The sequence below is a fragment of the Nomascus leucogenys genome, chromosome 23 (assembly GCF_006542625.1).
Source record: "Nomascus leucogenys isolate Asia chromosome 23, Asia_NLE_v1, whole genome shotgun sequence".
NCBI classification, from domain to species: Eukaryota; Metazoa; Chordata; class Mammalia; order Primates; family Hylobatidae; genus Nomascus; species Nomascus leucogenys.
The window spans coordinates 9,180,034-9,203,856 of NC_044403.1; the positions used below are offsets into that span (position 1 = coordinate 9,180,034).

At 40.7% G+C, this 23,823-nt stretch overlaps 1 protein-coding gene and 1 pseudogene across 1 annotated transcript in view; both read left to right on the forward strand.

Moving 5' to 3' along the window:
- The window catches only part of BCAT1 (branched chain amino acid transaminase 1), a 132,983-nt gene that overhangs the window by 14,685 nt on the left and 94,475 nt on the right, over positions 1-23,823 (forward strand). The window lies entirely within an intron of this gene.
- LOC115832897 lies at positions 15,128-15,468 on the forward strand (annotated as a pseudogene).

Below are 23,823 nucleotides of genomic sequence, written 5' to 3' on the forward strand. Positions count from 1 at the left end.
TAATCCCAGCACTTTGGGAGGCCGAGACAGGTGGATCACCTGAGGTCAGGAGTTTGAGACCAGCCTGGCCAATATGGTGAAACCCTGTCTCTACTAAAAATACAAAAATTAGCTGGGCGTGGTGGTGTGCACCTATAGTCTCAGCTACTTGGGAGGCTGAGGCAGGAAAATTGCTTGAACCTGGGAGGCAGAGGTTGCAGTGAGCCAAGATCGCACCACTGCACTCCAGCCTGGGTGACAAGAGTTAAACTCTGTCTCAAAAAAATAAAAGGAAAAATTTGTACCCTCTTCTTTTCTCTTGCCTCAGGATAACTGAGATTCTTATAATGCATTTATTGAACAAATATTTGAGGAGTACCCATTATGTAAGCATCAGACACTGCTCAAGGTCTTGAGGCTGTGAGGGTGTATTAGTCCATTTTCACACTGCTATAAAGAACTTCCTGAGACTGGGTGATTTATAAAGAAAAGAGGTTTAATTGAATTACAGTTCATCATGGCTAGAAAGGCCTCAGGAAACTTACAATCATGGCGGAAGCTGAAGGGGAAGCAAGGCACATCTTACATGGTGGCAGGAGACAGACAGAGAGAAGGGGGAAGTGCCACACTTTTAAACCATCAGATCTTGTGATGATACAGAAGTTAAGAAGAAATCACTTAGGCAGATAGGGTATAGGAGTCCTTGGTAAGGCTTTTCTTTTTAATGAAAAGCAGTTCCAAATTATTTTCTAACAAAGAGCAGCCTGTAAAGTCGCGCTGCAGACATAGACAAGCAAGCTGGGAGCTTGCACAGGTGAATGCCGGCAGAAACTAGGAACCAGACATGTTCAAGGTGGCGGCTCCATCTTCCCTTCTCTGCCAGCCAAGTGTACAGTAAGGAGCAGACAAGCTGGTGCCGGCCAAGAGGAGAATTCATGTGCATAATAAGATTAGGGTGGGGCGACCAGCCTTCCCAGTGTGCTATGTAAACATCATACCTGATTGAACCAATCTGTGAGCCCTATGTAAATCAGACACCACCTCCTCAAGCCTGACTATAAAATCAGGCACATTCACCACCTGCCAGTCTTTCCTCTCAGAAGTCCCCTCTCTCTCACTAGAGAGAGAGCTGTTTTCCTTTCTCCTTCTGCCTATTAACCTGTGCTCCTAAACTCGCTGTGTGTGTCCGTGTCCTGAATTTTTCTGGCGTGAGAGGATGAACCCCAGGTATACACCCCAGAAAACACAGCCATTTCAGTGAGAACTCACTCACTATTGACCCCCATGATCCAATCACCTTCAACCAGGTTCCTCCCCTGACACCAGGGGATTAAAATTCCACATGAGGTTTGAGTAGGGACACAGAGCCAAACCATATCAGAGGGTGAAGAGTAGGTAAAGTTGCTGTTCTTCTGCACCCTGCAGGGAAAGGCCATATAACACATGGTTATGAGCACAAACTGGGACTGGACTGCGGGTGTGTGAGCCCCAGCTTTGCTATTGAGTGACTCCCAGCAAGTTATTAAACTGTGCCTAAGTTTTTTTATTTATGAAATGGTGGTAATAGTATAACCCACTTCTCATGGATGATGTGAGGATTAAATAAAATAACAAACGTTGCCGGGTACAGTGGTGCACACCTGTAATCCCAACACATTAGGAGGCTGAGGCCCAAGGATTACTTGAGGTTAGAAGCTTGAGACCAGCCTGGCCAACATAGTGAAACCCCATCTCTGCTAAAAATACAACAACAACAAAAAAGGCCAGGCTTGGTGGCTCACACTTGTAATCCCAGCACTTTGGGAGGCCGAGGCGGGCAGATCACAAGGTCAGGAGTTTGAGACCAGACTGGCCAATATCGTGAATCTCCGTGTCTACTAAAAATATAAAAATTAGTCGAGTGTGGTGGTGGGCACCTGTAGTCCCAGCTACTCGGGAGGCTGAGGCAGGAGAATCACTTGAACCTGGGAGGCAGAAGTTGCAGTGAGCCGAGGTTGCGCCACTGCACTCCAGCCTGGGCGATGGAGCGAGACTGCATCTCAAAACAAAACAAAACAAACAAACAAAAAAATTAAGCAGGCGTGGTGGCATACACTTGTAATCCCAGCTACTCAGGAGGCTGAGGCACAAGAATCACTTGAACCCAGGAGGTGGAGGTTGCAGTGAGCCAAGATTGTGCCACTGCACTCCAGTCTGTGGGATAGAAGGAGACTCTGTCTGCAACAAAGAACCAAAAACAAATATAAAGCACTTGTAACAGGGTCTAGTCTGAAAAAGTACTATGTAAGTACTGTAAGTATTAACTAATATTATTATAATTTATCCTTATATAGTAACATATCAAATATTTTCAATCAGTGGTACAATATGAATAAAATGAAATGATGCAGTAGTGACAGAACTGAGAGAAAGCTGGTATGAATTTATACTGACTGGTCAGGGAAAGCTTCACAGAAAAGGTGAACTTTCAGCTGACACCTGAGTACCATGATCTGGAGGTAAGAGTGTCCCATGCATATGGAACAGCAAATGAAACTTCCCAGAGCATAATCTGAGAGGGGGGATTTCAGGAGTGGAGCCACATCACTGAAGTTCCTTAGTCCTGGTAAGTGTGGATTTTATTCTAAGTGTGGTGAAATGCCCCTGAGAGGTTTTGAGTAGTAGATGGAATTCCATTTTTAAAAGTCACTGGTGAGTCAAGTAGTGTACTATGGTTACATTTTTTTCCCCTTATACCTCATTTTGTTTTTCCTGCAGTTAATTCCTGTGTTATTTCCTTTTATTTACTTACCTTACTGTATATTTGTTATGAATTCTTTCCAGTTCCCAACTTCCTGACAGCCTCTCAACGTAATTTTGCTTAGGTTAAATGTATCTGACAGTTCATTTTCTTTTTTTTCTCTGTACTCTTTCTGCTACCATTCTCATTCTTGCACTAATTTGTGCTGGTTTCTCTCTGAGCCAGCTGCACAGCTGCCTGCCTAAGACTTCCTCTTGGCATCTTTTACCGTCTCTCTGTGTTACATCCCCGGTTTTCTGAATCTTGTGGCATTCTCCTTTTTACTTTACTTCCTCATTTGTGTTGCACATATGCTCCAGTTGTTTTTAGATAAAGAGTGCATCAAAGGTAGATGTTTTGATTCCTTACATGCCTGACTTTTTGTTCTACTTTTGCTCTAGGTTAATACTTGATTTTGAATAATATCCTGGGTTAGAAATGATTTTTCATCAGAATTTTAAGGGAATTGCTTTATTGTTTTCTAGTTTCCTGTGTTACTGAAAAGAAGTCCAAAGGGGCTTGTATTTCAGGTCCTTTTTATGTGTAACCTATTTTTGTTCCTTGAAGTATTCAGGGTCTCTTTTTATTGCTAATTTGGGGAGCTTTATCATAACATGGGTCCTTAGTCATTCATCCTAGAAAATTTTCTTGTCCTATGTCTTTGGTGATTTCTTCTCCTCTGCTTTCCCTCTTTCCTCATTCTTAAACTTCTATTTGTTTGATATTAGACCTCCTTGTTTGATCTTCTAATTTAATTTTTCTCTCCTAGTGTCCAATTTTTGAGGTGGGAGAAAGACTTCATCAATGTTATCTTTCAACCTTTCCCTTGAATTTTAAAATTTTACACTTCATATTTCTTCTGATTAATCCTTTAAAAAAATAGCATCCTGGGCCGGGCGCAGTGGCTCACACCTGTAATCTCAACGCTTTGGGAGGCTGAGGGGGGAGCGGATCACCTGAGGTCAGGAGCTCAAGACCAGTCTGGCCAACATGATGAAACCCTGTCTCTACTAAAAATACAAAAACTTAGCCAGGTGTGGTGGTGGGCTCCTGTAGTCCCAGCTACTTGGGAGGCTGAGGCAGGAGAATCATCAGAACCTGGGAGGAGGAGATTGTAGTGAGCTGAGATTGTGCCATTGTACTCCAACCTGGGTGACAGAGCAAGACTCCATCTCAAAAAAAAAAAAAAAGGGCCCTGTTCCACTGAGGCTTCAGTGCTGAGCACAGAGGGATACTACCTCCAAATTCCAAACACATTTGACACATCTAAAGAACTTTCTAAAGGATGACTAAACTAATTCTGCAAGCTTTAGCCTACAACTTTTCTCCAATTTATATTTAATAGAAGGCTGGAGATTGAACAGAAAGGAAATAAGATTATTTGGAAATAAAAAATTGTCAGCCAAGCAAGGAGAGCTTGGCATTTCTGGAAACTTCTTTACCCTGGAAGAGGTAGAAAAGTGATTCTCCCATTTCCCCAACATAGCAGTCACTAAAAATTAAGCGAGAAATGCTTTGCCTAGAGGAACTGTAGCTTGTGAACACTTGACTTGTGCCTCTGGTGTATGGGACATAGCAGTGTCAGCTCTGCCCCGGGACAGTCAAGGCTGGCTGGTGCTGCCTGTGGTTAGAGTCAAGAGAGGGGTCTTTGGTGGGCGCAGTTTGCAGTTCCAGAATTTAGTAGAGCAAAGATTTCATGAACTATGTGAACTCTGAGGAAAGGTGTCATAGAAACACCTCAAAAGGACGCTGTCTAAGAAGGCTACTTGCTGGGGCAAGGAGACCCCAGGGTTCAGGCTGTGTAGGGAATAATGCCAGAGCTGGGGTTGAAGGAGAATCCTTAGAGGTGAGACAGAATGTGCATCATTGCAGTGGGGCTGTGCAAGGCAGCGGTCTCCGCTGGAGGTGAGGACAAGGGGGAGGGGAGGTTGTGAACAATCCGTAAATGACCATGATGCAATAGAAAGCCAGAATTTGGGCATTTGCCATAGGAGAGGGCCCCCAGTGCCAGATTGTAATGGTCACAGACAAACGAGATTTTAAACCATTTCCTCTAATTCATGGTCCACACTTAACCCCGTGGGTCCTGGAAACAGCAGCTGGAGAGTGGAGAGGAAAGTGATGTGGGAGAGAGAAAACTTTCTTTACCCTTTTCATAACTGAGTTTATGAAGTAAACTGACAGTAGAAAGATAAATAGGAGAAACGACATAAATTTATTTTGTGCATACACATGGGAGTCCCGTAAAATATGAGACTCAAAGAAAGGCCAGATGATTGAAGTTTATGTAGTATTCCTGAGCTACAAAAAAGGAATCAGGGCTTGAGGCTTATTGAGGGGAGGTGGTGACAGGTTGTAGGAGGGTGAGGAGAGGAAGTGTATAGCGAGCATAGTTTGTCTTGTTATGCAGATAAAAAGTCTCTCAGGTGATAAAAGTTGTCTCAGAGTCCCCTATCAGAAGAATAGGTAATAGCCTGTGACAAGGTCTACCTGGGCAAGGTGTCCAGTCTTCTCCCTGGTGATAAAATCTTCCCAGGTTGATGAGATTTTTATCAAAGTTTTTTCTTTATAGATACAAATTTTGTTTACAAAAAGACAGTTTTTCAGAGCTACTCCTGTGTCTACAGTGTCTCAGAATAACTAACTGGAAATACATCAAATAAGCATGTCCTGATGTGACATATTCTGGTCATATTTTGGGATGAGCTCCAATGCTGAAAAAACAGGAACTCCATTTCTGTTGGATGTGCCAACCTAAAATAATCAAAAGGGTCAGAATCTAGTGTAAAGAGAGTTTATTCAAGTGCAAAATTTAAGGACAGTGCTAGGGAAACATGGATCCCAAAGAATGGAAGTCAGTGTTCTGAACTGTAGAAGTTTGGGAATGTTTATATAGAGAGAGTTTAGGGAAGCTTAACAGAATTTCAGCATCTTTCTGTGTGAGGCTTAATGCCTAGTTACAATGATCTGATTAGTCAAGGTGGTCTCTTTCATTTGGGAAAGGCATATTTAACATTTCACAGGCTGGGAGCAGTGGCTCATGCCTGTAATCTCAGCAGTTTGGGAGGCCAAGGCGGGTAGACCATCTGAGGTCAGGAGTTCGAGACCAGCCTGGCCAATATGGTGAAATCCCTTCTCTACTAAAAATACAAAAAATAGAAAATAAAAAAATAAAAAAAAATTTGCCGGGCATGGTGGCGCATGCCTGTAATCCCAGCTACTCGGGAAGCTGAGGCAGGAGAATTGCTTGAACCTGGGAGGCAGAGGTTGTGGTGAGCCAAGATGGCACCATTGCACTCCAGTCTGGGCAATAAGAGTGAAACTCCATCTCAAACAACAACAACAACAACAACAAAACATTTCACACTGAAGGTGTAACAGTCATGGGTTTGTATTTTCGTTTTTTCTTTTTCTTTTTTTTTTTTTTGAGACTGTATCGCTCTGTGTTGCAGGCTGGCATGGCACAATCACAGCTCGCTGCAGCTTCAATCTTGTGGGCTCAAGCGATCCTACCACCTCAGTCTCCCAACTAGCTGGGACCACAGTCATGTGCCACCACGCCCGGCTAATTTATTTTTTATTTTTTGTAGAGACCGGATCCACCTTTTGCCCAGGCTGGTCTGAAACTCCTGGACTCAAACAGTTCTCCTGCCTCAGCCTCCCAAAGTGCCTGGATTACAGGCATGGGCTACTGTGCTCATCCCATGGGGTCTTTTGTGAGTTTTGTGTGGGGTCTCTGGTGTGAGTTAGGTACAGGACAATAAAGGAGGCAGTTAATCCATTAATCTATAACAAAGATCAGTGAAGGAGGAAGGTCTGGTCTCTGGTCTCTCCCAGTCATTTTCAGAACTAGAACGATGAGAAGAGAGTGAATCTATAACCTAAGAAGCAGAATTGCAAACATGCTATGTGACTCAGTTTCCAGGACTTAACTTCTCCCTTGGCATAATAAATAATTTTAGAGAGTTTTGAAATTTTGTTTTCTTTTACAGATGTTACCAGCCTCAGCTTGCTGGGTGGTGGTGGCTGCTCAGACAATAAAGCATTGAATGCAATGTGAGGTCAAAGTTTTATTACAGATCATACTGGTCTTTTAAGTACTTGCAGCAAGATTTTCCTAATACTTAAAAGTGGCTGGAAACTCAATAGGATCGTGTGATCATCTCCAGATGGGGATGGTAGATTTTTGAAAGTGGGTGTGAAGGGCAGTAATGAGAGAAAAATAAAACTATTCCTGGTTGTACTCTCCCAAGTCAAGGTCATTCAATGAATGGTTATATAGATTTGCAGCAAAAGTCCCTCTTTTCAGCCTCATCTTTGGAAGCACCTGGATTCTCTATTCCGAGCCTTTCTGAGATGAGGGAAAGGTGGCTTCTCACCAGTATCTCCTTTGTGCAATACAGTTTCAGTTCTTTCTAATCTACAGAGTTAGTTCCTTCTCTACTATCAGCTTTCTACCTTCCAAAATGTGTTAATGTCACTCATTATCATGTTTCCCATTCTCTTTCCCTTATGGATTAAACTTTAAAAGACAACGGTATTTGTTTAAGTGAATATCTAAAAAGATGTGGAGAAAGGTTCATGTGTTCAGTCTACCATGTTTAATTGGAGTCACTGGTAGATTTTTAAGGAAAAATAACATTCTAGGTTTTTCCAGTATTGCTATGTAGCTTGTCTATTTAGATCACCTTGCATTCTTCTCTTTCTCTCTTGTAACTTGATTTGTTTCTTCCCTTTTTTTTTTTTTCGAGACAGTCTCACTTTGTTGCCCAGGCTGGAGTACAGTGGCACGACCTCGTCTCATTGCTACCTCCGTCTCCCGGGTTCAAGTGATTCTCCCACTTCACCTTCCCAAGTAGCCGGGATTACAGGCGTCTTATAACTTGATTTTTACTCATTTCATTATCATCCAAGAGATGGAATTTAGCTCAAAGCAAATGACTATTGTTTCAAATACAAATCTTAATCAGGGAGAAAATATTATAACTTAGAGTTGAACTGGGGTTTGGAGATTATATATGTTTTTTCAAATTATTCTGTCCCACATTTAACAGACAAGTGAAGATTTTTAAAATAATTTCTCTGCAATTTTTTATTTAGCAATTTCCAAACCTATTGTGTTAGGCAGGGTTCTCCAGGGAAACAGAACCAACAGGGCATATCTATATCTACATTTATATCTTTATCTATATCTATGTCTATAATCTTTCTATCTCTCTATCAAGAGATCGAGAGAGAGAGAGAGATTTATTTTAAGGAATTGGTTCACGTGATTGTGGGAGCCGGCAAGATTGAAATCCATAGGGCAAGTTGGTCAGCTGGAAATTCTGGTAAGAGTTGATGTTGCAGTCGTGAGTCTGAAATTTGCAGGGCAGGTCAGGTACAGTATCTATTGCAATTGCAGTCCTGAGGCCAAATGCCTTCTTCAGGAAACCTCCATCTTTTTTGCTCTTAAGGCCTTCAACTAATTGGATGAGGCCCTCCCACATTGAGGGCAATCTCCTTTCTCAAAGTCTGCTGATTTAAATGGTAATCACATCTAAAAAATACTTTCACAGCAACATTTGAACTTGTGTTGTCTAAGCAATTGGGCACCATAGCTTAGCCAAGTAGACACGTGAAATTAACCATCACATTGTAGAGATGAAAGAACTACTGTTTCAAAAAACAACTATTTTTGAATCCGTCATTTATCAACGGATTCACCAATGGTTAACCTTTCTATATGCTTTCTCTTTCTCCCAAGTACTGAATCATATGAAAATAAATTATGGTTGTGATATTTCCGATCTAAATACTTCATATGGGACATTCTCCTACATAACACACCTAAGAAGATTAATATTAATTCAGTGAGATCACGTCATAATCTGGTTCATATATAACTTTCCCTAGTTGACCTCAAAATATGTTTGTTTTGTTTACACATTACTCTTTATAGTTATGTCTCTTTTAATATGGATCAATATGTGTGTGTTTTTGCTGCTATTGTTTTTTAATGGCATTGTCTGTTTTGAATAATTCAGGCTCATGGGCTATTTCGCATCCTGAATTTCTCTAATTTTATCTTTATGATTAGAGCCAGGCTCTAATTCTTGGCAAGAATACCACTGAAGTGAGGTTGTGTACTCCTAATTGCCTTGCATCAGGAGACGCATGATATGCATTGGTTCCTGCATTAGTCATGTTAAGTTTGACCACTTGGTGAAGGTGGTGGCCACCATTTTTCGCCCTTGTAAAGGGACATATTCTCCTTTTAAATTAATATGTAATTTGTGGCACAAGACTTTGAGACTGTGTAAATAGCCCATTCTCTGACAACCTTTCTTCTGATGACTTTAGCATTAATGGATCTAATTATATCATTCTTGGCACTGAGTAGCATTCTTGTGTAAAGAAGGGGTTCCCTTTCTCTCCCTCCTCTCATTATAATTTGTTACTGTTATTTTCTTACAAGTTACTAAGAATTTCTCAAAGGCAGTATTTTTCAATAAATCATTGGTAATTTATGGTCTTCTCACTCTAGAAAAGGGAGGATGGGTCAGAAAGCTGAGGGGAAAAAAAGGGAGGAAATGAGAATGTATATTATCGACATAATTGGTTGAAAATGTCTAGTGCTGTAATTATGCCATCATGCAGATTAAAAAGCCACCTGTGAAAAATCAACTTGTATTGTTTTGTTTTGTTTGATTTTTAGTAAATCCTTATAGTGTATGAATAAAAATTAAATTAATTGATCAGTATCTTCACTAATGGCAGAGAAGGGGATGGACTGAGCAGATTCTCCTTTTACTCTGATATTTGTTAAGTGCCCCGTGTGGTCTGAAGACCTGGGTTCTAGTACCAGCTCTCTCTCTGTAGGTGTGTTACTTTGGTCAAGGCAATCAATTTTCTTGATACACAGTTTGGTTCTCTCTGATATGAACATAAGAAATATACTTCAAGGCCAGGTGTGGTGGCTTATGCCTGTAATTCCAGCATTATGGGAAGCCGAGGTGGGAGGATCGCTTGGGCTCAGGAGTTTGAGACCAGGCTGGGCAACATGGCAAAACCCCAACTCTACAAAAAAACAAACAAAAAAATTAGCCAGGCATGGTGGTGCACGCCTGTAGTCCCAGCTACTCAGGAGGCTGAGGCAGGAGAATCGCTTGAACCCGGGAAGTGGAGGTTGCAGTGATCTGAGATTGCGCCACTGCACTCCAGCCTGGGTGACAGAGAGAGACCCTGTCTAAAAAAAAAAAAAAATATATATATATATATATATATATATATACACACACACACACACACACACACACACTTGAATGCTTCATGTCCCTTGCTCAGTGACAGCCCCATCCTCTGCTTCTGCACAGTTGACCAATGCTTCTCAGTCTACTCCTGTGTAGAAAAGAATTAAAGTAGGCCTGAGGCTGCTAGTCTTAGAAAGGCTTGCGAAGTTGGCCCTTGTCTGGTGTCTGGGAACTTGAATTTCTGGAGGGTTCTCACCATTCCCTGAAAAGAATGACTCATGATGGCTAAAATATTTGTACAAACAATGAAGTTTCTGCTGAACATCTGCTTCCTTCTGAGAGTCTGGAATTTTAGGATGTGCTAGGTAGGGGTGTTTACATGACAGCCCCACATAAAAACCTTGGGCACTGAGTGTCTAATGAGATTCCCTAGTAAGTAATATTTTACACATATTATCACAACTCGTTGCTGGAGGAGTTAAGTGCATCCTGTGTGACTCCACTGGGAGAGGACTCTGGGAAGCCCATGTCTGATTTCCTTTGTCTCATGTACCTTTTCCTTTTGCTGATTTTTGCCTTGTAAATTTTTTTTTTTTTTTGATAGATGGAGTCTTACTCTGTCGCCCAGACTGGAGTGCAGTGGTCTCATGTCGGCTCACTGCAGCCTCTGCCTCCTGGGTTCAAGCAATTCTCCTGTCTCAGCCTCCCGAGTAGCTGGGACTACAGGTGCGCGCTGCCACACCCTGCCAATTTTTGTATTTTTAGTAGAGACGGGGTTTCACCATGTTGGCCAGGATGGTCTTGATCTCCTGACCTCGTGATCGGCCTGCCTCAGCCTCCCAAAGTGCTGGAATTACCAGCGTGGGCCACCGTGCCTGGCCATAATTTTTATCCTGTAATAAATTATAGTCGAACGTATTGAGTCCTGTGAATCAACTTAGAGAATCACCAAACTGCTTCCAATTTTCTCATCTGTAAAATGGGTTGCTATAATAATAATGATATCTACCTTATAGGGTTGTTTCAAGTATGAAAAATATGGCGAAATATGTGTGAAACTAAGGGCCTGATGTCGGATGAGTCATACAGAGGGTGGTTGTTATTATTATGGATCATATTAACTCTTCAGGTGAAAAACGTCTTGTAGCTGGGCAAGGTGGCACATGCCTATAGTCCCAGCTACTTGGGGGACTGAGGCAGGTGGATCGCTTGGGCCTAGGAGTTCAAGGCTGTAGTATGCTATGATCATGTCTATCATAGCCGCTGGACTCCAGCTTGGACAATGTAATGAGATTCTGTCTCAAAAAAAAGGAAAAATCTTGTGTTTGCCTGTGTGCTCATGTCTTTGTTGGAATAATACTGACACTTTCACTCAAATTAACTCTCAAATCTTTGATTATTCATTTGATGGGAACAACAGGTTTATGTGCCAGCTTATCAGGACCCCTAGTTCTTTCATTAAAGTGTGTATGTGTGTGTGTATGTGTGCACACGTGTGCTAGTTTTCTTATCTAACAAGGAAGTCCTTTGGGAGGTTTACTTTTTCTTTACTATTTTTTTCATGCTTTCCTTTGATGTGCACCTGGCAATTTATAGAGCCAATATGTACTACATATTCTGCTGCAGAAAATTACAGAGGTGAGGAAGGAGCAGGAAGCAGATTTAGAAAGGAATGTTACAGTTTATCAAGTTGTGACTAATGGAAGCTATTAAAACAAAAGGTACCAACCCATCTTAAATATTCACTGCCTCTACAACTATTTTTCTGTAACTGTTGTTCTTTGTCAGCTCTGGGGTGGAGGGAATATTCCTGAATGTTTTATTAAGTAATTCAAAGATCTTCCTAGGTATGTGTATCAAAGATCCTATGATGTGTCTGTCTTGTAAATTGAGACTGGCATATATTGGGCTTACATTATTGGGAAAAATGTATGTCATCATCATTGGTGAAAAAGAGTTTCCACACCAGTTTTTTCTAAGTAGAGAGATAAGTGAATCAGACTTTTGGAGGAGGTACGTTTTAACTCACTGGAGGATCACACCAAGTCTGAATATCTAAGGAACCCTAGTGGAAAATTGGTTTTCCTGTATGCTGTTCTAGCGATCTGAGAAAAGGCCTAAAAAAAAGCCAGTGTCCCTGTGATATTGTGAAATACATGTATTTGGTCTTTGTTCCTGTTTCCTGGCATGCAATTACTAAAAATCCTTGGAATCTCCAAAGTGCTGTCTTTTTGTATAGTAGTGTTGACTGATAGCTTCAGAGTGGGGCTGGTCAAGTTGATCACCAATGGCCAGTGGTTTAATCAGTCATGCCTATGTAATGAAGCCTCCATGAAAACCCAAAGGGAATGGACTGGGGAGCTTCTAAGAAGTGTTTTTTACCTTCCCATGAGCCTCCTGTGCTAAACACGTGGAGGCTCACGGGAAGGTAAGCAAAAACTCATTCACATGCTGGGAGGGTGGCACATCCCAACTCCACGAGGACAAAAGCTCCTGTGCTCAGGACCCTTCCAGACTTGGACCTTGTATCTCTTCATTGGCTTTTATTTGTATTTTAAAAAATATCCTGAGTGATAAACTGGTAAATGTAAGTGTCTTCCTCAGTTCTGTGAACCACGCTAGCAAATTAATCAAACCCGAAGAGGGGGTCATGGCAACCCCTACTTGAAGCCTGTTGGTCAGCAGTTCCAGAGACCTGAACTTATGACTGGTTGGAAGGACGGGGTGCTCTTGTGGGACTGAGCCCTCAACTTGTGGGATCTGATGCTATCTCTGGTAGACAGTGTTGGAGCTGAATTGGAGGACACCTAGCTTGTGTCCACTGCAGAATTGATTGCTTGCTTCCTACTGGGGAGAAATCCCTATATATTTTGGGGTCCAGAAGTCTTCTGTGTTGATTGTTTTTGTGCGAGAGCAGAGGAAAAATGGTTTGAGAGTTTTTCTGGAAACAGCCTCTCTTAGTATAGTGGTAGAAGCACTCCAAAAAAAAATACGCTACTCCAAAAATAAAAAATGAAAATAAAAATAAAAATCTGGAGTGGTCACTTTGCCAAGAGGATTTATGGAGCATCTAAGGCCAAGCATTACTTCCCAGCCCTGCAGCAGGCCTCTAATTAAGCCATGCCACAGAGTGCAGTTTATAGAGAGGTGGAGTTCCTGTGGATTCATTCTTCTTTCTAAAATTATAAATAACTCAGCTTCCAAACATGCCATATTGCCTCACAAGGCCTAAAGACTCAGTATGAATCTTCAACTTTACAATTATAACCGACATAGATTGAGATCTTCCTGGATGCTAAAATAGGCTTTACATGATTTATCTCATTAGTCCTATTTAGTCTATTATTAATATTATTTTACAGATAGAGAAATGGAAGCACAGAGAGGGTATTAGTCCATTTTCATGCTGCTAATAAAGACATACCCAAGACAGGGTAATTTATAAAGAAAAAGAGATTTAATGGACTCACATTTCCACATGGCTGGGAGGCCTCATGATCATGGCAGAAGGCAAAATGCACTTCTTACCTGGTGGTGGCAAGACAGAACATGAGAACCAAGCGAAAGGGGTTTCCCCTTATAAAACCATCAGATAACGTGAGACTTATTCACTACCACAGAAACTATATGGGGGAAACTGCCCCCATGATTCAATTATCTTCCACTGGGTCCCTCCCACAACACATGGAGCTACAATTCAAGATGAGATTTGTGTGGAGACATAGCTAACCCATATCAGTAAGTAATTAGACAAACCTTGCAAAGCTAGTAAGTGGTATTGCTGGAATTAAATCTGCCAGTGTCATTCCAGAGTCTATGTGATTTACTGGTGTGTTATAGGGTCCACCTATAAGCTTGATAACCTTATGTTAGAACAAATAACCACGACATATTCTGTTCAGCAGTTTGCACTTCATTTTGACTTCTATAGGGGAGGAAGCTGAGGTTCGGGGACATTAAAGTGGGGTTTAGAGACATTAGGTGGTTTACCCAAGCTTTATCTACTAGATACTAGATAATTGTCTATCTTATAATAAAGCTAGAACTTAAACCCAGCTGGACGATGGAGCTAGAGCTTAAAACAAAATCTTCTAATGAGCTCAGAACTCATGGCTTAATAAGATTTGGGAAAAGTCCTGGGAACATTTCACTGTCTGTCCAGAAATGTGAGGAAGTTAGGAGAAAAGGCAAAGTATCTCATAAATAGACAAAGGCAGTTCAGTAAGTAGCTTGAATAAATAGCCATATTTAAAATCTAATTTGGTTCTTTTGTGCCTAACACAATTGACTTTATGCTGGTATCTATTTTCTGCTCTGTCTCTCTTTCTGTCTCTCCACATGTGTGTATGCATGTGTTATAAAATATATCAGCCCATTGATCAATTTTTAATTTAAGCAAAAACATGGTAGATTAATATATTCAATCAATATATTGAGTAGACATTTATCGAGGCTCACACATTTATCTGACTGTCTACTAATACTGGAAACCCAAAGAGAAAGAAATCACCGCCTAGACAGGTGGAGGCTGATACATAAACGAGCAGGGTAATAATCAAGTGTCATAACTAGTCTATTACATGCAATGTTAAACCATCATCTCTACCATGCAAAACTCATACTCTTGGGGATACAGGAAGACTTTCCGGAGAAGTACACAGGACAGGAAGGTGTTAGGAAACCAGTCAGTTCCCAGGTCCTCGATCAGGTCACAGTGACTTGTGATTCTATTTTGAACATGGATCTTCAATCTTTATTTTGATAGCAAGGGTTTTAAACTTTTGATATTTGATATACTTCTGAAAATCAAATTTCATATTCTAAAATTAAGTATTTTTGCCCTTAACTAACTTGAACATAATATTATAATACATTAACATATATTATTAATAATAAATAGGACCCCTGGAAGTCCAAGAGAGACATGAGGCTTATTTGGTATGTTAAAATCAGACAGGAAGTGTTGTTAAATAAGAAATGGTGTTACACTTTCTTTGAGTTATATTTGTATGGATATGTTGTTAATATGTGTTCCAAGATGGTATAAGATTCCTAAAAATCTGATATGGATATCAGTGTGGTTGTTGGCTCCTCTATGAGCCTAGGGAGCACTGGCCGGTGTACCTTGCATCCATTCATGTCAGCGCTGGTAGTGTCAGGCGCCTGATGGTTCTTTTAAGAGTACTTGAGCTCTACTCTGCAGTGTCTGAAGTTGCTGGGTATATACCTGCTGTATATACTGCTGACTAGGGCACTGCAATTCACTTACTGTCTTCTCATGGAGACCTTCCCCTTCAACTCTTTCCTCTTGGGTTTCACATCTTGGGTGGGGAGTTTCATCCTAGTAGTTTGCCTGAGAATACAGGTGAACCCACAGAACGAAGGGGACTTCGAAGTCATCTCCTTGGAGTGAGACTTTGCTTCTTTCTCTTTGCTAGCACCATCTTGCACCTTATCGTCATGAACTTTGTTGGCTGAATCATTCCCATTTACTTAATTGAAGAGTAAGAGACTGGAACAATGTTCACTTTGATTTTCCTGGATAAGAGTTCTTGAGATGGCAGCTTGTTTGACACATGGATTTTCTTCAGATTTGTACTTACTACCAACTGTGATTTGGTGTGCAGGAGGAGAGCCCAGAGAAGTTCCCTCTTTCTGTGTCAGAACAACTTTGTAACGAACATTTATTAACCTGACCTCTGCCTTCCATTAAGTGTAACCTTTTGCCTTCCAAATTTAAAAGTTCCACATTACTCCAAAAATAAAAAATGAAAATAAAAATAAAAGGCTGATATGTCAGGGTATATGCAGTACATTGCTTTATTCTGATTTTTTTTTTTCTAAAAGCCTTTTGCAAATGCCAAAATGCTGTGTCTTCAAGGAAATTCATGAAAAGGACCTTGACAGGTATTCTTAAACACAGGTTTCTGATAACTTTGGAGATCACACCTGTGGACTAGGTAAAAGTGTCCAAAGCTCTGATGAAAAATTGATGCATTCATGCAGATTGCTAACCCAACACCAAGGAGCACGAGAATTAATTACATGGGACTGAGTGGATGAAGGACTGAAATTACTTTTTAAATGGCTTTTTGTTTGAAACATTAATTTTTTAATGTTTTGTTTTCCAGACTCAAGGACATTTTTTTTTTCTTTTGAGCTATTTATAGCTTACAGCATTGGGGTAAAGTATATTTCTGTGAGCAAAATGGAAACCTTTACTTTTCTTTCTACCTGAATTCTTCAGAATTTGGAAACTATTCATCAGTGTTCTTATTTTCTGGCAATATAGTTATTTGCATAAGTTCAATAAGAACCTATTTTTGGCCAGGTGGCTCACGCCTGTAATCCCAGCACCTTGGGAGGCCGAGGCCGGTGGATCACAAGGTCAGGAGTTTGAGACCAGCCTGGCCAAGATGGTGAAACACTGTCTCTACTAAAACTACAAAAATTAGCCAGGCACGGTGGCAGGCGCCTGTAATCCCAGCTACTCGGGAGGCTGAGGCAGGAGAATCGTTTGAACCTTGGGTGGCAGAGGTTGCAGTGAGCCGAGATCACACCACTGCTCCAGCCTGGGGGACAAAAGCCAGACTCTATCTCAAAACAAGCAAACAAACAAACAAACAAACAAAAAACCAAAAAGCAAACAAATATAAAAAAGAGCTTATTTTCTTTTGTAACTGGACACATTGGAAACAGTGGTTATTTTACCACGGCTTTCACTGGAATGTCATTTTTTGAATGCAACCAGACTGCTTCGAGGCATTGATGTTGACTTTTTAAAGCCAATATATTGACTTGGAAAAAGACACACCTGGTACCTTACCCACACAATTCCTTTATAGGGTTTCTAACTTTGCAGTAAGTAAAGAATGTCACTTTCTGACAGGCCCAGGAACCTCAAGATACTTTGGAGACGTTGAAAAGAGAGAAATTCACACAATTCATACAGGTTTTACAGGCACAGTCTGATGGCGAATCCTTGGCTTGGCTTCATTGCCTCAAGAGTTTATTTTTTTGACACAGAATCTCACTATGTCACCCATTCTGGAGTGCGGTGGTACCATCTTGGCTCACTGAAACCTCTGCTTCCTGGATTCAAGTGATTCTCCTGCTTCAGCCTCCCAAGTAGCTGGGATTACAGGCACGTGTTGCTGCACCCAGCTAATTTTTTGTATTTTTTGTAGAGATGAGGTTTCACCATGTTGCCCAGGCTGGTCTTGAACTCCTGACCTCAGGTGATCCACCCACCTCGGCCTCTCAAAGTGCTGGGATTACAGGCGTGAGCCACTGCGCCCAGCCCTTGAGAGGTTTCAAAAGTCTTAATCTGAGATTCCTTATGAAAAAGTTCCAACAAAGACAACTTAAGAGCCATCCCTGTAGAAAATATATCTATTTAAATATCATCTGTTTGATCCCACACTGTTTGTTTTGCGTTGCAAGCCATTATCTCCCAGGCATGGGTAATCCACTTTGAGAGGAAAATCCACACATCATTTTGCCTAATTTGCTGCCACCTGTGTTTGTGCTGGATCTTGCCAGGGTTAGCTTTATTTTCTTTCGACTGGCAAAATTCTGAAAAGGCATGTAGCTTCACAGTAAAGCAAAAAGAGTAACTTAATTGAAAGTCATGACTTTCAGGAGTCTAATGATGCTAATATTATATTTTCTTCTAGAGAGGTGTCTTTATTATATGTAATTCCCTGAAGAAATGTAAAGATTTATCTAATTCCTATTTCTCTGACAGTTGTGCTTAATAGAAGCATTGAAGTAAAATAAAAATAACCTTTTTAATCAATCTGTGTATTTCTGTTGCCCACCAAGATATTTAATTTTTTTCTTGATCTTTGCTTTTGTTTATGTGAAAATATTTATGTCTATATCATTTCTGTATATAGCACAGAAAAGTTTTCACTTGCTTGACATTTTATTCTACAATGATTTTTAGTTTAAGTTTAAAGAATGGCTACATTCAGATTTATTTTCACAGCTATAGTCCTGCTAAACTGCCTTTGTTGAAAACTCAGTTTTTATAATAAATAAAAAATATCAAAGCAATAAAAAAAAAGAGCCTTTATGATGAATCACCATTCTTACTGCACTTTAAGCAGATAATCACGCCAGAGACTAAACTGACTTTGCAAATAAATTAGTTTTATTATTATTATCTTTGTGGTAAGAATTGGGATAACTGTAGAAGAGAAAATCATATTTCAGAAGAAAATTATACCGTACTTGTTATTAGATTCTAGTCTTGACCATTGTTTTTTTTTGAGTTTTGATTATTTGCCTACAATTTGGGCTGAATCCTGAATTCCTTCCTGGGTACAAGTGTCCAAACTAATGTTTCCCAATTTTTCTACCATGTTTCTGACTTGGAATCACCAAGCCCTGCAGGCTTTAGCTAGACAACTTGATATAAACTTTGGAAGAAGTAATGACAGCAACTTAATATATGAGCAGCGTTCATGTCAGCTGATGTATGGATTACTCAGAAGGTTTACTTGAACACCTGATTCAAACTATAATCCAGAAACATCTGTAAGATTGCCACTGCAATCTGAAGCTACGTCAGAGACTCTAGGAAAACTAGTTTATAGACAACTCCAGATGCTAATCTTTTTCTTTTGTTTTCATAGAAATGCCTTTTATTAAATATCTGATTGCTCGATTCATAGAGAGGCCTGACTTTGGTGGAAGCAACACCACTGCCTGAAATGAGATATAACTGTTAACCATTTAATTGGACTGGCCTATTCTCACGATTGCAAGACTAGTTCAATGGCTTATAAAATAATCCACCCGCTGGGTGCAGTAGTTCACACCAGTAATCTCAGCACTTTGGGAGGCTGAGGTGGGCAAATTGCTTGAGCTCAGGAGTTCGAGACCAGCCAGAGCAACATGGTGAAACCCTGTCTCTACCAAAAATACAAAAAATTAGCCGGGCATAGTAGCGTGTGCCTGTGGTCCCAGCTCCTCTGGAGGTGGATGTGGGAGGATTGCCTGAGCCTGGGAGGCAGAGCTTGCAGTGAGCTGAGATTATGACACTGCACTGTAGCCTGGGCAATACAGTGAGACGCCGTCTCAAAAAAAAAAAAAAAAGATAATCTAACAACCCAATGAACAAATCTTCCCATCTGTCACATAAATGCCCCCAAGCAATGTTGAAGCACATGCCAGGATCGGCCCTGCTAGGTCCTGCTTGGTAGATAAGCAAATGGCTTCCTTGTGATGTTTTTATTCTGTTTTGTCTCATTAACACTACAGCTTTGTGTTATCTACTTGATAATCTGTAATTGTAAATACATACAGGATTATGTAATTTGTGTAAATACATAATAACAGACTTCTGAAAACTGGTATTTTTTACTTGGTGTCCATTTGAAGCTGCTTTAGGTTCTGTGGCACATGAACCAATGGCATTTAAAAAGCATACTCTCCTTGCTCTTAAAAAAACAAACAAAACAAAACAAAAACTGTCCATAAAAATTTTTGTATTTTTAGTAAAGACAGGGTTTCACCATAAAAATGGACAGTTTCCCCTGTATCTTTGGGTCTTCGTTCTGAAGGCTCTCATGTCACATAAAATTATGATCAAATAAATTTGTATGACTTTTCTCCTATGAATCCGCCCCTTGTCAATGATTTTGAGCAACCTTCTGAAGAAGGTGATAGGGAAGTATTCCCTTTGCTGCCACAAAGGATATATCGGATAAGTCAGTATTTTCTTGAACATATGTCAAATTCATAGGAAAAACACTTTTTCCAAAAGATTACTGTCTTCCCAAATACCCACGTTCTCCTTTTTTTTTTTTTTTTTTAGAGATGAGGTCTCACTATGTTGCCCAGGCTAGTCTCAAGCTTCTGGACTCAAGCAATGCTCTCACCTCAGCCTCCCAAAGTATTGTGATTACAGACATAAGCCATCATGCCTGGCCCCATTTTCTCCTTTTGGTGTATGTATATGGCTCATTGTCAGTCATCAACCATTTCTCTTCTCTCTCTTTTTTTTTTTTTTTTTTTTGAGACAGAGTCTCGCTCTGTCGCCCAGGCTGGAGTGCAGCAGCGCGATCTTGGCTCACTGCAAGCTCTGCCTCCTGGGTTCATGCCATTCTCCTGCCTCAGCCTCCTGAGTAGCTAGGACAACAGGTGCCCACCACCAAGCCCGGCTAATTTTTTTGTATTACTTTTTTAGTAGAGACGGGGTTTCACCGTGTTAGCCAGGATAGTCTCGATCTCCTGACCACGTGAGCCACCCACCTTGGCCTCCAAAGTGCTGGGGTTACAGGTATGGGCCACTGCGCCTGGCTCTCTTCTCATTTTTTATATTTACCATGTGTTTACTAGAATTGGTTTATTTTCATGGGCATATGTTGTGGATTCTACTATAAATAATGCACTTAATAATCATTAATAAAACTTAAATCCTTTCTGTCTTGATTGTGGCCTTTTCTTTTTGCTATTAATTTCCTCAGCATGGATTAACCTGAACTCTTAAAAGCTACTTAGGTATTGGTATAAAACAAAATGTTTTCCAAAGCAATCCAGTATATAATATCTGGATTTTAAAAAACCAGTCTCATTTAATTAGGATTAATTTCTCCTTTCAGAAGTTAAGTGATTCTGTTTTTGTAAAATGCAAAATTATAAGCTTAATTGTTTTCCACACAGGAAATGAAATTCCTAATGTTTTTATCCAGAATCTTCAGGTGTTCCTCTCTCTGTCCATCTGTCACTCCTTTTTAAAGTACCTGGAGATGACCTAGAGGCTTGCCACGCTTAGGGTTTCCTCCCTGTGCAGAAGAAAATGGGAAGTGCAAATGAGGACGAGGGGTGGGGAGGGAGGGAGGAGTCAGGTGATTCAGAAAGTGCAGGAGCCCACAGACTAAGCTCAGGAATTTGCACTTTGTCTGCTCGCAGCGTGGGTTTCATCGTGGTGTGTATATATTGAGATATGCAACAGACTCCACTGGAATGTCAGAAGAACTTATGTTTATTTTTCCTCTAACATGTGGGAAAAATTAAATTGTATTTGTATTTAACTCACATAGATTGGCATGTGCTCATTCTGCGTGTCACCCTGCCACACTGTCACAAACTTCGAGCAGGGTTCTGAGGGGAGAGGAGGGCACAGCTCCTGCTCCCAGGGGGTTGCCTGTGCAGCCCTGCGCATTCATTCTCTTCCAGAGGGTTGTGATTTGTGGTGGTTTGTGTAAGCCTGGTTAAGGAGAGTTACAGATTATGTCATCTAGTGTTAATTGATAATCTTTGCAAAAGGAACATTTGGCTTTAAGAGATTTCTGCAAAAAAACCTCTAAACAAACATAAATAAAAATTTAAAAGGATAAAGCCAGAATAATAATGAAAGTATTAGTAATGTAAAACGAGGAAATGTGTCATGTTTTTCATGATAACTAACATTTTTTCAGTTTTTTTTTTTTTTTTTTTTTTTTTTAAGACAGTCTCACTCTGTCACCAGGCTGGAGTGCAGTAGTGTGATCTCGGCTCACTGCAACCTCCACCTCCCGGTTCACGCAATTCTCATGCCTCAGCCTCCTGAGTAGCTGGGTTTACAGGCACTTGCCACCACGCCCAGCTAATTTTTGTATTTTTAGTAAAGACAGGGTTTTACCATGTTGGCCAGGCTGGTCTCAAACTCCTGACCTCAGGTGATCGGCCGCCTTGGCCTCCCAAAGTGCTGGGATTACAGGCATGTGCCACTGTGCCTGGCCCCAGTTCTTATTATAAGTTCTCCATTAACCGTATCATGAGATAAAAAAAAAACAATGATTTAATTAGAACTGACAAACCATGGGTGACACAATTTTGATCATCAAGAAGACTTTAAAACAAGGATTTGTATCACTGTCATTACTGATTACTTGGCTCTTGTGTATACTGGGCCTTTGGCTAGAGCTAGTACAATAAAATAACCATAGTTAGAAAGATATTTTAAAGGACTACTTATTTCATGTTTATCTCACCTTTTTATCCCTGTTTTTGGGCGTGATTTATTATTATTAGGTTTTTAAATAAATAATAAAATAAGCATGTTAGGTTTGCATGCTGCTTTGGTTAACATTGCAATAAAACCAACCACCCCAAACAATTATTTATTTATTTATTTATTTTTGAGACAGAGTCTCGCTATGTCACCTAGGCTGGAGTGCAGTGGCATGATCTTGGCTCACTGCAACCTCCACCTGCTGGGTTCAAGTCATCTCCTGCCTCAGCCTCCCGGAGAGCTGGGATTACAGGCACTTGCCATCAAGCCTGGCTAATTTTTTCTTTATTTTTAGTAGAGACGGGGTTTCACCATGTTGGCCAGGTTGGTCTCGAACTCCTGACCTCAGGTGATATGCCTGCTTTGGCCTCCCAAAGTGCTGGGATTACAGGCGTGAGCCACTGCGCATGGCCAACAATAATTTATTTTTATCTCTCATGGTCTCTAGATTGCCTGGGCCCAGCTGGGCCATCTGAGTAAGCCTTATGGTCTCTCATGTGTTTTTAATCAGTCATGAGGGGCTGGCACCATCTGAAGGCTTGGCTGGGCTGGATGTTTAAGACAGCCACTCACAGGGCTGACAGTGATGCTGGATGTTGGACTGTTGACTAATGAGCCTGTACATGGCTTCTCCATGTGATTTGGGCTATTTATAGCTGGGGTGACTGGGTTCTAGGTGGGGTAGTTCTAAGAGCCTTCCAGGAGGAAGAAAGCAGAAACTGCCTGGCCAGTTAGTGTATATGCTTAGTCTTAGAACAGCGTCACTTCCATATTTCTCCATAGTCCATTAATCAAAGCAGTTACAGGAAGCAGACAGACAGGAAGGGAAAACACAATGCAACAGAAGGAGAGATTGAAGTGTTGGCAGCTGCAAGCCAAGAAACAGCTGGGTTACCAGAAGCTGGAAGAAGAAAGGTAGGATTCTCCTCTACAGGTTCCAAAGGAAGCCTGGGCCTGTCCGCATCTCACCTCTGGAACTATGAGACAATCACTTTCTGTGGGTTTAAACTACCCAGTTTGTGGCACTTTGTTACGACCGTCCTAGGCAAATGATACAGTAACTACATACACAGTACATAGAATTGCTCATTTTACTTCGTTGAATGGGACTTGGCATTGAATAAGCCCAAATGAGAATTTTTTTGTCAAGATTTCTTTACGGTTCACTTTTCCAGAGACATGACATTGCAGGAGTGGGGGGAGGGTTTGGCAGGTAGGAATTATACTCATCTGTCGTTGTCTTCCCAATAGCAACCAGGAAGCATGTAAATAATAGCTGTGCGGTTTGTTTTCTGAACCAAACTGGGCCTTATTTTTTTTAAACAAACTTTATTAAACAAACAAAAACCTAGAAATACTAGATGTATATTTTCAAGGTTTCTCTCACATAATATCCTAATCATCAATATACCGTAATCCAAGGGCTACATATAACTGAAAAATAATTGGGTCTTAAAAAAATTAAAACATGGTATATAACACTAGCTAACATGTACTGAGCAGTTACTAAGTGCTAAGTACTGCTAAGTCCTTTATAGATATCTTCATGTTGAGTGTCGTCACTGCCCATGACTTACTCTGCGTTTAAATGTGAGACTCAAAAGAGGTTAGTAATTTGCCAAAAGTCATAGGGCTTAAAGTGATAGAACCAGGATACCGAATCTCAACCAAGTGATCTCAGCGCCCAAACTTGTGCTCAGACTGTAGCCCCATGTAGCTAGCTGTTTACATTTTTAAAAATTTTTAATGTTTATTTTTTTTTAAGACAGGGTCTTGCTCTGTCACCTAGGCTGGAGTGGAGTGGTGTGATCTTGGCTCACTACAACCTC